This window comes from Anomaloglossus baeobatrachus, chromosome 8 (genome assembly GCF_048569485.1).
Source record: "Anomaloglossus baeobatrachus isolate aAnoBae1 chromosome 8, aAnoBae1.hap1, whole genome shotgun sequence".
Classification (NCBI taxonomy): domain Eukaryota; kingdom Metazoa; phylum Chordata; class Amphibia; order Anura; family Aromobatidae; genus Anomaloglossus; species Anomaloglossus baeobatrachus.
Genome location: NC_134360.1, coordinates 191179687 through 191194958, shown reverse-complemented (window position 1 = coordinate 191194958; position 15272 = coordinate 191179687). Strand labels below are relative to the sequence as shown.

Below are 15272 nucleotides of genomic sequence, written 5' to 3'. Positions count from 1 at the left end.
ACTGTGGATGGTCCTGTGACTATTGTTGGGGTACTGTGGATGGTCCATGTGACTATTGTTGGGGTACTGTGGATGGTCCTGTGGCTATTACTGTGGTATTGTAGATGGCCCCTGTGTGTCCAGCCGGCAGAGCTCCGGGAGCTGCACGGTCTCTCCGGCCTCGGTAGACCGCACCGTTCTTCCCTCCCTGACTCCGGGACCAGACTAGACGCTCCCGTCCCTCACAGGCGCGCCCCCGCAGCAGCCTCCACTCCCCGGCAGGCGCGCCCCCGTTGATCACAGTGGGAGGGGTCAGAGCGGGTCACGTGGGTGGACGTCTGTCTCCACGTCTAGTCCTCAGGTTTGAACTGAAGAAAAAAAAAAAAAAAAAAAAAAAGTGCGGCGGCGGCGGGGCCCGGGCCTGTGTGTGCGGTGCGGCCCCGAGCAGGTGAGTGCCCGCAGGTGTCTGCCCGCTGCTCGGATCATTCCGCGGCTTAACTCTTTGTGTGCTGAAGAAGCGCATGTCTCTCCCAGACATGAACGGGTTAAGCGCAGCGGTCGGCTGCCGGCCTCCGGGTCGCGCACACTCATTCCTACGGGATGAGACGGTCAGTAGTTGACGCATTTTGCCGGACGGGGCAACATGGCGTCCGCAGGAGCCGTGCAGCTGGCGGCGGAAGGTTGCGAAGAGTAGCGGTGCGCGGCCGCAGCTTTCCCTCCCGGGGGAGTCACCGGGAACCTCCGGTTTCTATCCGGGGCCTCTCACCACAAAGCGGCGGCCGCAATTATCTGTGGACAAAGGGTTCATTTTAGGTTTAGCTGTGACGGTTTTGTTTAGTCACGTGATGCCGCGCAGCCAATCCGCATGCACGCTCGGAAAGAAGGGCAGAAATACCAGGCGGACGGGGAGCCAGGCGGCCGCCATTGCTGCATATATTTGGGGGGGACGTCTGGGGACGAGAAGTAAGTGCTGAGTGTGAGTGTGGCGCGGTGTGACGTGTCGGGGCAGCAGCGCCATCCCGGGCCCCGGCACTGCGGCCTAGTGTGTGAGGGCCGGCGGCTCAGCGGAGGATTAGGGCTGCTGACATTGTGCCGGCCTGCAGCAGCCGAGGCCGGGCCTGTGTGGGCCGTGTGCAGGCAGCAGGCACTGCTCCGGGCTCCAGCTCTCGCCCTGCTCCTCCCAGTGTCTGCTGCTCACACCCCACACGAGCGAGCTGCACATACACCTGATGTCAGGACCTGTCCGCGCCCCCATCCCACAGCACTACACATGGCTGCTGCCAGAGAACAATAAACTCACCACCTGGTTACATTCTGCTATGATCTACCTGCAGATGATACATTGTGGCAGTGACCTGACCTCCCTGCAAGACCCCCTCCTGATCTCTACTAGTGTGGTGTTTTAGGGTCATCAGATGATTATAGTAGAACGGACAAGTTCCCAGAAAGCTTCCTGATGGCTAAAGGATATTACATCGCTGAGCAAACCATAATTCAAAGGAATCTGTCACCAGGGTTTTGCTCCCTTATCTGAGATATAGAGCCCGAGACCCTGATTCTTGTGATGTCACTTACTGCGCTGCTTGCTGGACTTAAAATCTCGATTATCTGCTGCAGATGTAACAGTTAAATCTTTATTTTTATATAGCGCTAACATATTCCGCAGCACTTTACATAAATCAGGAACACTGTCCCCATTGGGGCTCACAATCTAAATTCCCTATCAGGATGTCTTCGGAGTGTGGGAGGAAACCGGAGAACCTGGAGGAAACCCACGCAAACACGGGGCGAACATACAAACTCCTTACAGATGTTGTCCTTGCTGTGATTGGAACCCAGGACCCCAGCAAGACTACAGTGCTAACCACTGAGCCACCGTGTCATTCTGAATGATGAGCCCTGTATAACCCTGTCTACACCACTAATTTGCAGCTTTCTACATAGGCAGAAGGCAGCCAATCAGTGCTGCAGGAGGGGTAATACAGAGCTCAAGAATATGGAGGACTACATGGCAGCAGGTTTATTAAACCTCTAGTGATAATTTCCCATTAAAACTGATTTTAGCAAAACTAAAGCAAGCAGCTCAGTAAGTGACATCACTGGAATCCGGGTCTCTTTCTACATCATGCTGCTCTCAGATTAGGGCCGTTTCACACATCCGGCATATCGCTGGATCTGGCACACTCCAGTACAATGGCATCGCCGCAACCTCCGGCACATGCTGTCATGACCGGCGCATGTCACCGGAGCTTGCTGCGATGCCATTGTACAGTATTAACTCTGTACTGGAGTGTGACGGATCTGGCAATCCGGCGAAATGCCCTTAGATAGCAAAAACTTGCTCACAGTTTCCATTTAAAGAGACTCTAATCAGCACAGGATGAGTGTTTACACAAAGTACAGGCGCTCCTGTATCATGGTGGCTAATCATTTAACCCCTTCAAAACTTAGGGTATCATGGCACGTCCTAAATCATGAACTGTTGATCGCCGCCAGCTGCTGCAGTGAGCCGGCAGTGATGACCGCACATGTCTGCTAATTTGAACAGCAGACGTGTGCCTTGTAGGCAAGGGTGGATCAGCGATCCACCCGCTCCTTTTAACCCCTTCAATTGCGCTGTCAAAATGTGACAGGGCGATTTAAATCGCCGCAGCGGGGTACACTGCTTTCCCTGCCGCCATCGGAGACCCCATGACGCGATCACGGGGAGCCGATGGTTGTCATGGTAGCAATGGGTCATGTGATGACTCCTGTCACTATCATGACGTAGTTCCTGTTACAGCTGGCAGAGCAGCGGCTGTAACAGGAGCGCAGCATTTCTGCTAATGAGAGCTGTGCTGCTCTGATCAGCAGAAATGAATGAGCGATCAGACTGCTGATCCTTATAGTCGCCTAAGGGGACAAGTAACAATAAAAAAAGCCCAAAAGTTCAAATCAGCCCCCATTTGCCCCATTGAAAATTGAAGGGTTAAAAAATAAAATAAATATACATACATATTTGGTATTGCCATGTTCAGAAATGCCCGATCAAAATATAAAATCAATTAATCTGATCAGTAAATGGTGTAGCGGCAAAAGAATTCCGAACGGCAAAATTAAGTTATTTTGGTAGTCGCAAATTTTACGCAAAACGCAATAACAGGCGATCAAAATGTAGCATCTGCACATAAATGGTACCGTTAGGAACATCAGCTCAAGAGGCAAAAAATAAGCCGTCACTGAGCCCCAGATCCCGAAAAATGAGAACTCTGTGGAAAATGGTGCAAAAGGTGCGCCACTTTTTTGGACAAACTTATGATTTTTTTTTTAGCCCCTTAGATAAAAGTAAACCTAAACATGTTTGATGTCTAAGAACTCGCACCGACCTGAGGCATTACAGTAAAACATCAGTTTTACCATATATTGAAGACTGTGAATAAAATATCCAAAAAACAATCATGCAATCAGTTTTTTTTTTTTTGGCAGTGTTTGCACCCTTTGAATTTCTTTTGCCGTTTTCCAGTACACTATATGGTAAAACTTATGATTTCATTGAAAAGTACAACTCGTCCCACAAAAGCAAGCCCTTATATGGCAAGATTAACAGAAATAAAAAGGTTACGGCTCTCGGAAGAAGGGGAGCAAAAAAAAGGAAAAACGGAAAATCACTCAGGGATGAAGGGGTTAAATTCACCTTCCCACCTGCTGGTTTTCTATCTCCTCCCTTTTCTGGCTGTATGAAGCCAGAGCTGTCAATTGCAGAAGAGGGGCAGGTGGAGATTGAGGGAAAACACAAGCAGGAGGTGACTTTATATAATCGGCCCCGCCATGATGCACGCGCACCTGTACTTGGTGTGAACAGTCGCCCTGTGCAGATACAGTCCCTTTAAGTCTATGTAAGGCCAGTTTCACACATTCGGGATTTCACCGGTTCCGGCACGCATGCAGTACAGTAGATTCATTTACAGTGCAAGCGCAACACTGTGCGGACAAATGCATGAAGCACACAACCGCATGGTATTGCGCTTCCACTGTAAATGAATGTACTGTACTACATGCGTGCCGGATCCAGCGAAATCCCGGATGTGTGAAACGGGCGTAAGCGAGGCTACAAGTACACTGAGAGCGGGGTGATTCCCGCTGACTGCCCTGATCCTTAGCGCCACACCCATGTACTTGACATCTCTGTGCTGCAGAAGATGTAGCGGCCCTGAGCAAACAGCAATAAAGCTCAGGGGTCGGTGGAAGGATACACTGGATCCATGAACTAGTCAGGGATTGTCCAGCCCCCTGTGCACTTGTAGCCTCATTTACAGTTATTTTTCCTCAGCGCTAGCATACAATCTGCAGCCAGGCGAGAATGCTGAGGAGTCGGGTGAGATGTGCTAGCTGAAGAGCAACAGCATTTGGTGTCGATTTGAGCCATAATTTTGCCTTATTAGGCACTTTTTGCAGCTCAAAAGACACTTCTATAAATATAAAGTGTGTATCGCTAGTGTGACGGCAGCCATTGCAACGCGCCTCCAAGTCTCCCGTGATGCTCAGTGGCTTCAAAATTATCTGGCTCCTGGTCACCCCGGTGCGTGGAATCTCGGACACACATAGGAAGACGCAGGCATTTCACAGTTTTGTGTTTTTAATACACTAAGCCCAAGTTCACACGTTCAGTATTTTCCCTCAGTATTTGTGGCCAAATCCAGAAGTAGAAGAATACAAGCACGCGCACCACTTCTACATTTTTTTAACCTGGTTTTGGTTTACAAAATAGTGATCAAATACGAAGCGCGGCCTAAAAGTGTTCTAAAAGGAAACCAAGCATATGGTGGTATAAAGCTATGAAAGAGTGTGCAGAGATCCCTCAAACTTCTCATTCAGCATAGGGCCCAGTTAATGCGGATATGAGAGTTCTTGGGCCTCTCAGGTCCAGCATGACTATGTCCATCTGCAGCTCTCTCCTGGCCAAGTGGCATTGAACCTAGCACTGTCATGTCTGCAAATCAGATGTGTAGTTCATGCTGAGTTTATATCTTTTTCCCCCTATACTCACTAAGGTGACAGTGTTTAAACCCTCCAGTTTCCTTTGGAATCTTGCTGCTGTAATTCCAGTTGCGCAATTTCTCCTCAAGTGACCAAAACTGCTTCAAATCTGCAAGGAAAAAATAAGAATCATGTATATTAGATTTCACAAGTCTGAGGCTATGTGCTCACGTGTGTGCGCTCTGCACCGCAGCGTAATGTCACTGCATGTCCACTTCAGAGCGCAGCTGAAAAGCTCTGTTCTGAAACTTTGGTGACTGCAGAATTCGTGTACTCTGGATGCTGCCTCTCCCTATAGACAGGATGGAGACGGCATGCAAAGCGCACGAAAGAAGTGACATGTTGCTTTTTAGAACGCAGCGATTTGGTAGCATGCAAATCGCTTCGTTCTAAAACGCCACGTGGGCATGGATTATGCACAATCTTCATAGATTGTGCTGGGGACGCAGGACGCATGCAGTTACGCTGCAGTGCAATACACAGCATAACTGCATGCAAATACGCAACGTGGGCACATAGCCTCATTCATTTTGCTTGTACAAGTATACTGCGGTGTTTTGCAAATACTTAACCTGTGCATGTAGGTTGACTTCTTGACAGCTCTGCTCTGGGTCTTGTCTGGAACTGAGCTGCTTCGGTGCAGGATGATGTCATGGGAAGGGGCGGAGCCACCCTTATTACAGGAAGTAGGGCTGTGGCTGCGTGCTGGTAACTAAACAGAGTGATGTACTAGTGATGGGCAGTCCGGCTCTTTTTTTGTAAGCCGATTCACATGGCTCCGTTCACCAAAGAGCCGACTTGGATCCTAAATGGATCTTTATTAAATATGTGTTCACCCCAGATGAACACATATTTAAGATTGTATTAACACCGCCAAAACGTCACTCTCCGGCTGCTAAACCCCGCCCACTCACAACGGGCCAATTAAATTGTTGAGTGGGCAGAGTTTCATTCAGGTAGGCGGGGTTTCGTCCACTGAACACCAGACTTTGACGCCTATTGAAAGTCATTAATAGAATTTAGTGGCTCTTACTGGGGTGTCGGCTCCTGTCAATTACAGCAGGGAATCGGCTCTTTGTGACGGATCGTTCGCAACCAACACATCACTACAATGTACTGCAGGATTAGCTGCACATAGAAGGGCTGACAGGAGTGATGTACTGCAGTCTAGTGTTTTCCCAAAAATAAGCCCTCCCCCGAAAATAAGCCCTAGCTGTAGATCAATAATGAAGTGTCCATGCAGCTAAAAAAAAAAGTTAGATACTGCAGAACACTTCATTATAGACAGCAGGCATCCCACAATCACACTCGCCAAACGCCGAGCAGAGGACCTGCAGTGATCGCACACCCGCACTTATCAGATCGCACACACAAACATCGTATCACACACAAACATCGGAGTGCACACATACTCATCACATCCGTCCACCCCGATTTCTTCGTGCCAGCAGAATCCTGAGAGGCAGCGCAGTGAAGCGCAAGGACCTGCCGCAATGCTAGCTTACAGGACCTGCGGACACATGTGACTTCCTCCCATCATTCCCTGTGGCCGGAAGCATTGCTTAACGCTGGATGTGATGTATGTGTGATCTGTAATCTGCTGTGTGTGTGATCTACGATCTGCTGTGGTGTGTGTGGGTGTGTCAGTGATCTACTGTGTGTGAGTGTGTCATCCAGAAGCAGGGGAGGACATTGTGCAGCACCCACCGGAGATCACAGGGAGGACCTGGGAGCCCTGGGAAATGGGGGGTGGGGGGGTGTCTGTTTTTTTTTGGGGGGTGTAAACTTACCCCAACCGTGTTTCTTCTACGAAAATGAGTTGTAGTGCTTTTTTGGGATGGGGGGGGGGGCAAAAAAAATATAAGATAGTGTGTCTTATTTTTGGAAAAACTTGGTAGCAAGGAGGTACTGCAGGATATGGCTGTACATTGCCTCATCTTTCACGGGAGTTACGTTCCAGAGACCCGCGCGATAGGTGAAAATCCACGAAGCAGTGGAGTTATATTTACTTTATTATTTACCTGTATTTTTTTGATTATAAGATGCACTTTTGAGGGGTGCGTCTTATAAGCCAAATCTAGTTTAATGGGGGGTGATGGAGAATGATGACCGGGACAATGCTCCGGACTGTGGACTGTGTGCTGTGGGGGATGAGACAGGGGCTATCCTGAATATGTCGGCGGTGCTGGCTTCAAATATTGGCACCCGGAGTCAGCGTGTGTGCAGACTGATCTGTCCGGCCAATTGATCTCCCAGCAGCGGACTTATTGAAAATCGCGCCCGGAGGTGGCGCGTGCACAGATAAGATCTCTGTTCTTCATTGAGCTGATAGCTCAATCTGCGCACTCGCCGACTACAGGCGCCATATCTTTGAAGCCCACATCGCTGATAGTTTTAGGATGTTTTTGCCAGCATCCCATGTACTTCTGTGCTGATTCAAGACTTTTTTCAGAATCATCCTAATTCCAGAAGGCCAGATCTTGGGAAATCAGACCGAGTAAGATTAACAGTCATCTTGTCGTTCTTCCATTTTTTAATAATTGTGCCAACAGTTGTTGCCTTCTCACCAAGCTGCTTGCCTATTGTTCTGTAGCCCCTGCCAGCCTTGTGCAGGTCAACAAATTAGTCTCCGTTATCCTTATACAGTTCTTTGATCTTGGCCATGGTGGAGAGGTTGGAGTGTGATTGATTGTGTTTACATGTGTATTTTCTATAGGTAACAGGTTCAATACAGGTAATGAGGGCAGAGGAGGAGGGCTTCTTAAAGAAAAAGTCTGTGGCAGTGACCCTCCCTGAAATGAAGCATCATCATGATGCTCGTTTCAGGGGTTGGTCTGGCCCTCACTGCGGGGTCTGGCCCTCACTGCGGGGTCTGGCCCTCACTGCGGGGTCTGGCCCTCCCCGCGGGGTCTGGCCCTCCCCGCGGGGTCTGGCCCTCCCCGCGGGGTCTGGCCCTCCCCGCGGGGTCTGGCCCTCCCCGCGGGGTCTGGCCCTCCCCGCAGAGTCTGCTATTGACATGCAATTCTCACCAGATGTCTGTAACAACCCATCCAACACAGGTAAAGGAGTCAAACTTAAGATGTCCAGAAAATTAGTGATGTGTATAATTAGAAATGACGCAGAGAAAAATTATTAAATACATGGAGAGGTGCAAAAGGCCATGGAAAGTCCCGACACCAGCTGAAATCTATCAGTAATCAGAAGGCAATCGTACTACTTAGTGAAAAATATCAGCTGCTTCAACTGATGGCCTACAAAAAGGTGTCTCATTACCAAGGTGCCACATTGGAAACCTCCCATAATGGGTAAGTTCAGTGTGAGCAGTCTGAAGACCTTTACAACCTTATTGTTGTAAAACATACTGATGGCATTGGTTACAAAACAATTTCTAAACTACTGACGGTTCCAGTGAGAACTATTGTGGCTATAATCAGGAAGTGAAAAGAATATAAATTCACCATAAACCGGCCATGACCAGATGCTCCCTGCAAGATTTCAGACATAGAAGTAAAGATAATTATCAGAAGAGTTGTCCCAAGAGCCAAGGACCCCCTGTGGAGAGCTACAGAAAGACCTAGAATCCGCAGGTACAATTGTTTCAAAGAAAACAAGTAATGCACTCACCCTCCAGGGCAGGGGTGGGGAACCTTTTTAATGCCGAGGGCCATTTGGAATTTTCTACCAACCTTCGGGGGCCGCACAAAACTATCAACTTAAAATTACCCTGCTATACTTAGTCAAACAATTAACTCATCATGGCGGCTGAAGCTTCTTGTTTTTGGTGCGGCTATATTATTCAATATTGATCTTATTGCTTCTCACAACTGTTTTTCCACGTTTGTGTCAGCTGGGACTGCTGTAAATACATCACAGGAGATGCTGAGGGCATATACATCACAGGAGATGCTGAGGGCATATACATCACAGGAGATGCTGAGGGCATATACATCACAGGAGATGCTGAGGGCATATACATCACTGGGGAGGGCTGGAAGGAATATACATTGCTGGGAGGACTAGACATCACTGGGGAGGGCTGGGAGGACTAGACATCACTGGGGAGGGCTAGGAGGACTAGACATCACTGGGGAGGGCTGGGAGGACTAGACATCACTGTGGAGGGCTGGGAGGACTAGACATCACTGTGGAGGACTGGGAGGACTAGACATCACTGGGGAGGGCTGGGAGGACTAGACATCACTGGGGAGGGCTGGGAGGACTAGACATCACTGGGGAGGGCTGGGAAGACTAGACATCACTGGGGAGGGCTGGGAGGACTAGACATCACTGGGAAGGGCTGGGAGGACTAGACATCACTGGGGAGGGCTAGGAGGACTAGACATCACTGGGGAGGGCTGGGAGGACTAGACATCACTGGGGAGGGCTGGGAGGACTAGACATCACTGTGGAGGACTGGGAGGACTAGACATCACTGGGGAGGGCTGGGAGGACTAGACATCACTGGGGAGGGCTGGGAGGACTAGACATCACTGGGGAGGGCTGGGAGGACTAGACATCACTGGGGAGGGCTGGGAGGACTAGACATCACTGGGGAGGGCTGGGAGGACTAGACATCACTGGGGAGGGCTGGGAGGACTAGACATCACTGGGGAGGGCTGGGAGGACTAGACATCACTGGGGAGGGCTGGGAGGACTAGACATCACTGGGGAGGGCTGCGAGGACTAGACATCACTGTGGAGGGCTGCGAGGACTAGACATCACTGGGGAGGGCTGCGAGGACTAGACATCACTGGGGAGGGCTGCGAGGACTAGACATCACTGGGGAGGGCTGCGAGGACTAGACATCACTGGGGAGGGCTGGGAGGACTAGACATCACTGGGGAGGGCTGCGAGGACTAGACATCACTGGGGAGGGCTGGGAGGACTAGACATCACTGGGGAGGGCTGGGAGGACTAGACATCACTGTGGAGGGCTGGGAGGACTAGACATCACTGTGGAGGACTGGGAGGACTAGACATCACTGGGGAGGGCTGGGAGGACTAGACATCACTGGGGAGGGCTGGGAGGACTAGACATCACTGGGGAGGGCTGGGAGGACTAGACATCACTGGGGAGGGCTGGGAGGACTAGACATCACTGGGGAGGGCTGGGAGGACTAGACATCACTGGGGAGGGCTGGGAGGACTAGACATCACTGGGGAGGGCTGCGAGGACTAGACATCACTGGGGAGGGCTGCGAGGACTAGACATCACTGTGGAGGGCTGGGAGGACTAGACATCACTGGGGAGGGCTGGGAGGACTAGACATCACTGGGGAGGGCTGGGAGGACTAGACATCACTGGGGAGGGCTGGGAGGACTAGACATCACTGGGGAGGGCTGGGAGGACTAGACATCACTGGGGAGGGCTGGGAGGACTAGACATCACTGGGGAGGGCTGGGAGGACTAGACATCACTGGGGAGGGCTGGGAGGACTAGACATCACTGGGGAGGGCTGGGAGGACTAGACATCACTGTGGAGGGCTGGGAGGACTAGACATCACTGTGGAGGGCTGGGAGGACTAGACATCACTGTGGAGGGCTGGGAGGACTAGACATCACTGGGGAGGGCTGGGAGGACTAGACATCACTGGGGAGGGCTGGGAGGACTAGACATCACTGGGGAGGGCTGGGAGGACTAGACATCACTGGGGAGGGCTGGGAGGACTAGACATCACTGGGGAGGGCTGCGAGGACTAGACATCACTGGGGAGGGCTGCGAGGACTAGACATCACTGGGGAGGGCTGGGAGGACTAGACATCACTGGGGAGGATTATATATCACTGGGGAGGATTATATATCACTTGGGAGGGCTGGGAGAAATATAAGGACATTGCTAGGGGTTCTGACATACCAGGGGGGCACAGGCAGCAGTGTGGAGGCGACAGGGGCACAGGCTGCCGTGGGGAGGCCACAGGGGGACAGGCTGCCGTGGGGGAGAGTGAGGAGGATGAGACGCTGCACGGAGCACAGGCTGCAGTGGGGATGTGCAGGGGCACACACAGGCATGGGAGCACAAACACACCTGTCGGACGCTGAGGTAGTAGCTTCTCTTCTGTGGAAAAAGAGCGAGTTGAGCGCTTACTCCACCCACAAAGTACGTCCTCACGCTAGCATGAGGACGTAAGCCATACAGGGTTTAAAGGGCCAGCAGCAAGCAAGACGCTGCTGCCTCCCGAGCTCTGTGGACTGTGGAATGTGCCCGGGGGCCGCAGAAAAGGTCATGGCGGGCCGCATACGGCCCGCGGGCCGGAGGTTCCCCACCCCTGCTCCAGGGCCTGTATGCACGCCACGCTCACCACGCAGGACTCCACTGCTGAATAAAAAGCATGTTCAAGTTCATTTAAAGTTTGCTGAAAGATATTTAGATAATCCTGAGAAATACTTGGAGAATATAGTCTGGACAGATAAAAGCAGAATTGACCTTTTTGGATGCCTTAATACATCATGTTTGGAGGCCAAAAGGCACTGCATATCACCCCAAAAACTCCATACAACAGTGAAGTTTGGAAGTGGGGACATCATGATAGGCTGTTTTTCGGCATACAGCACTGGAAAACATCATATGATTGAGGCAATGATGAATGGACAAATGTATTGAGACATTCTTGATAAAAACCTACTGCCTTCTACCAAGATGATGAAGATGAAATGTGGATGGGCATTTCAGCAAGACAGTGATCCAAACACACAGCCAAGGAAACTCTCAGCTAGTTTCACAGAAAATAAAGCAGCTAGAATAGCCCAGACAATCACGTGACCTGAATCTAATAGAAAATTTATGGGAGGAACTAAAGCTCAGAGTTCATGGTAGGAGCCCATGGGACCTTCAGGATGTGAAGAGTGTTTTTGTGGAAGAAGGGGCCAAAATCACAACTGAGCAATGCACGCGAATAGTTTCTCCATACAGGAGACTTCTTGAAGCTGTCATCACCAAGAAAGGCTTTTGTGTACGGAGTATTACATTTCAGTAAGCGTGTTCAATAGTTTTTTCTGTTTCAATCCTCATTATGTAAATTTTCTCTTCAGAGAGGAGGAAGACTTGATCACTAGTGTCAACAATTGTAGCAATCCTAAAAGTCAATATTAACCCTTTAAAAAGCCTTGCCATATGACTTAAGGTACCGTCACGCTAAGCAACATCGCTAGCAACATCGCTGCTGAGGCACAACTTGCTAGTGATGTTGCTTAGTGTGACTGGATCTTTAGTGTGACATCCAGCAACAACCTGGCCCCTGCTGTGAGGTTGCTGGTTGTTGCTCGATGTCCTGGGCCATTTTTTAGTTGTTGCTCTCCCGCTGTGAAGCGCACATCGCTGTGTGTGACAGCGACAGAGCAACAACTAAATGTGCAGTGAGCAGGGAGCCGGCTTCTGCGGAGGCTGGTAACCAATGTAAATATCGGGTAACAAAGAAGCCCTTTCCTTGGTTACCCGATATTTACCTTCGTTACCAGCATCCGCCGCTCTCAGCTGTCAGTGTCGGCTCCCTGCACACGTAGCTGGAGTACACATCGGGTAATTAACCCGATGTGTACTGTGGCTAGGAGTGCAGGGAACAGGGAGCCGGCACTGGCAGCGTGAGAGCGGCGGACGCTGGTAACGAAGGTAAATATCGGGTAACCAAAGGAAGGGCTTCTTGGTTACCCGATGTTTACCGTGGTTACCAGTGTCCGCAGAAGCCGGCTCCTGCTGCCTGCACACGTAGCAGTGTACACATCGGGTAATGAACCCTATGTGTACTCTGGCTAGGAGTGCAGGGAGCCAGCGCTAAGCGGTGTGCGCTGGTAACCAAGGTAAATATCGGGTTGGTTACCCGATACTTACCTTAGTTACCAAGCGCAGCATGCTTCCACGTATAGCGACGCTCCAGCGATCCCTGCCAGGTCAGGTTGCTGGTGGGATCACTAGAGCGTCACTTAGTGTGACATCTCACCAGCGACCTCCTCGCAACTTACCAGCGATCCCTATCAGGTTGTATCGTTGTTGGGATCGCTGGTAAGTTTAGTGTGACTGGGCCTTTACAGTACCGTCACACTAAGCGACGCTCCAGCGATCCCACCAGCAACCTGACCTGGCAGGGATCGCTGGAGCGTCGCTACATGGGTTGCTGGTGAGCTGTCAAACAGGCAGATCTCACCAGCAACCAGTGACCAGCCCCCCGCCAACAGCGACGCTGCGCTTGGTAACTAAGGTAAATATTGGGTAACGGACCCGATATTTACCTTGGTTACCAGCGTCCGCAGAAGCCGGCTCCCTGCTCACTGCACATTCAGTTGTTGCTCTCTCGCTGTCACACACAGCGATCTGTGCTTCACAGCGGGAGAGCAACAACTAAAAAATGGTCCAGGACATTCAGCAACAACCAACGCCCTCACAGCAGGGGCCAGGTTGTTGCTGGATGTCACACACAGCAACATTGCTAGCAAGTTGTGCCTCAGCAGCGATGTTGCTAGCGATGTTGCTTAGTGTGACGTGGCCTTTAGGATAAAAAGCTAAACCAGAATTTCAATTTCCAGACAAAGCCATATGACAAGGCTCGTTAAAGAGTCCATATTGACTTTTTGAATTGCTACTTCGAATAGGTGGCACTAGTGTTAAAGTCTTCTTCCTGCATATTTAATTTCCTAGTGGAGCATTACAGGCATTTAAGTTTCCTCATACTGGCTTGCTAGACATGACATGTCACTCTCCACAAGGAGAAACCTTACCCCTTAAGGCCCTGTGCGCCCTTGCCGTTTTTTTGCCGCGGATTTCCTGTGGTTTTGCTGCATGTTTCGCTGCAGAAAATGTTCATAACATCTCTACAGTGATTCACCAGCAAAACCTATGGGAAAAAACAAATCCTGTGCGCACTATGCGGAATTTGACAGCTGCATGTTTTGCTGCGGGATTCCTGCAGCAAAAACAATTGCATGTCACTTCTTTTCCGCACGTCGCTGCGGGATTTCACTACATTGACTCCAATGTAATCGTGAAATCCCGCAGGGAATAACGCAGGCAGCAAATTCTGTGCGGTTCATTGTGTTTTCCTGCTTTATTCCCTGCGGTATTTCGCGGTTTACCTGCGGTAATGTACATCGCTGCCTGCGGTTTGCAGGGAAGTGATGTCATTATGACAGGAAGAGGAAGCGGAGCAGAGAGTAAACACACACACACACAGATCACAGACACATCACAGACATATCACAGACATAGAACACAGACATAGACATATAGAACACACATAGAAAGCAAACGGAAATATAGAAAACAAAACACGTAGGCTCCGTTGTATTTTTACCTTCCAGCCGAGGTAAGCACACAGCGGCGGCCCGGTATTCTCAGTCTGGGGAGGGCGGGGGGCAGGGTTAATGTCCCCCGTCTCCCTCCCCCCTCCCGCAGCTGAGAATATCAGCTGCAGCTGCCCCGGGACTGTCGCATCCATTATGCGGCAGTACCGAGTGTCCCTGGCTCTTCCTGCTGCCGTGATGCGGTGGCAGTCAGGGTAATACAAGGAGTTAATGGCAGCGTATTGCCGTCACCAAGTCCAGGCTTGATCATGGCAGCGTCTATGAGACAGCTGACATGATCAACCCGTAAGTAAAGTGAAAAAACACACACACCGAAAAATCCTTATTTTAAATAAAACACAAATAAGCCTCGTTCGCCCTTTTATTAACCCCTCCCGAAACAAATCTCCGACGTAATCCAGGTCCTGCGATGCTTGCATCCAGCCGCGACTGACACACAGCGCTGAATGCAGTCTCGCATCGAGACAGCAGAGGTAACCACAGGGCATTTACCACGGCCGGTAATGTGAACTCACATTACCAACCGTGAGAAATGCAGCGATCTGTCCTCTATCTATCTATCCCTCTGTCTATTCTATCTGTCTATCTATCTACTATCTATCTCAGAAGGAAATTATTTTTTTTTTTCAATGTGCTTTATTGCATTGAATGCAATAAAGCACATGTACCAACCTGCACGCGGCAAAACCGTGACAATACCGCGGTAAAACCGCAGCAAACCGCATGCGGTTTTCGGGTGCGGTTTGTCGCGTTTTTTTTTACCGCGGGTGCGGTAATCTTTCAATGCCTGCGGAATTTTCTTGAGAAAATTCCATTTTCCAGTGCGCACATAGCCTAAATCCTCATTATTACACATAACTTAATTTATGGATTGATTTCTGTGCCTGTGTGAATTGGATGGATTGTTACCGACATCTGGTGACAGTCACGTCAATAGCACTTTTAGAAATATATTTACTGATTTTCTCCCAAAAAATAAGACA

The 15272-nt window shown here is 50.2% G+C and overlaps 1 protein-coding gene across 5 annotated transcripts in view; it reads left to right on the top strand.

Moving 5' to 3' along the window:
- The first annotated feature begins 298 nt into the window (after positions 1-298).
- ZNF644 (zinc finger protein 644) overlaps positions 299-15272 on the top strand; it is a 96295-nt gene continuing 81321 nt past the window's right edge. For 4 of the 5 annotated variants that reach the window (XM_075322317.1, XM_075322315.1, XM_075322314.1 and 1 more), the window contains exon 1: positions 600-942. The gene's annotated coding sequence lies outside the window, so the exon portion shown is untranslated. Of the gene's footprint in view, positions 428-599; positions 943-15272 lie in introns of those variants that run through there. The other variant, XM_075322313.1, reaches the window with a different exon arrangement.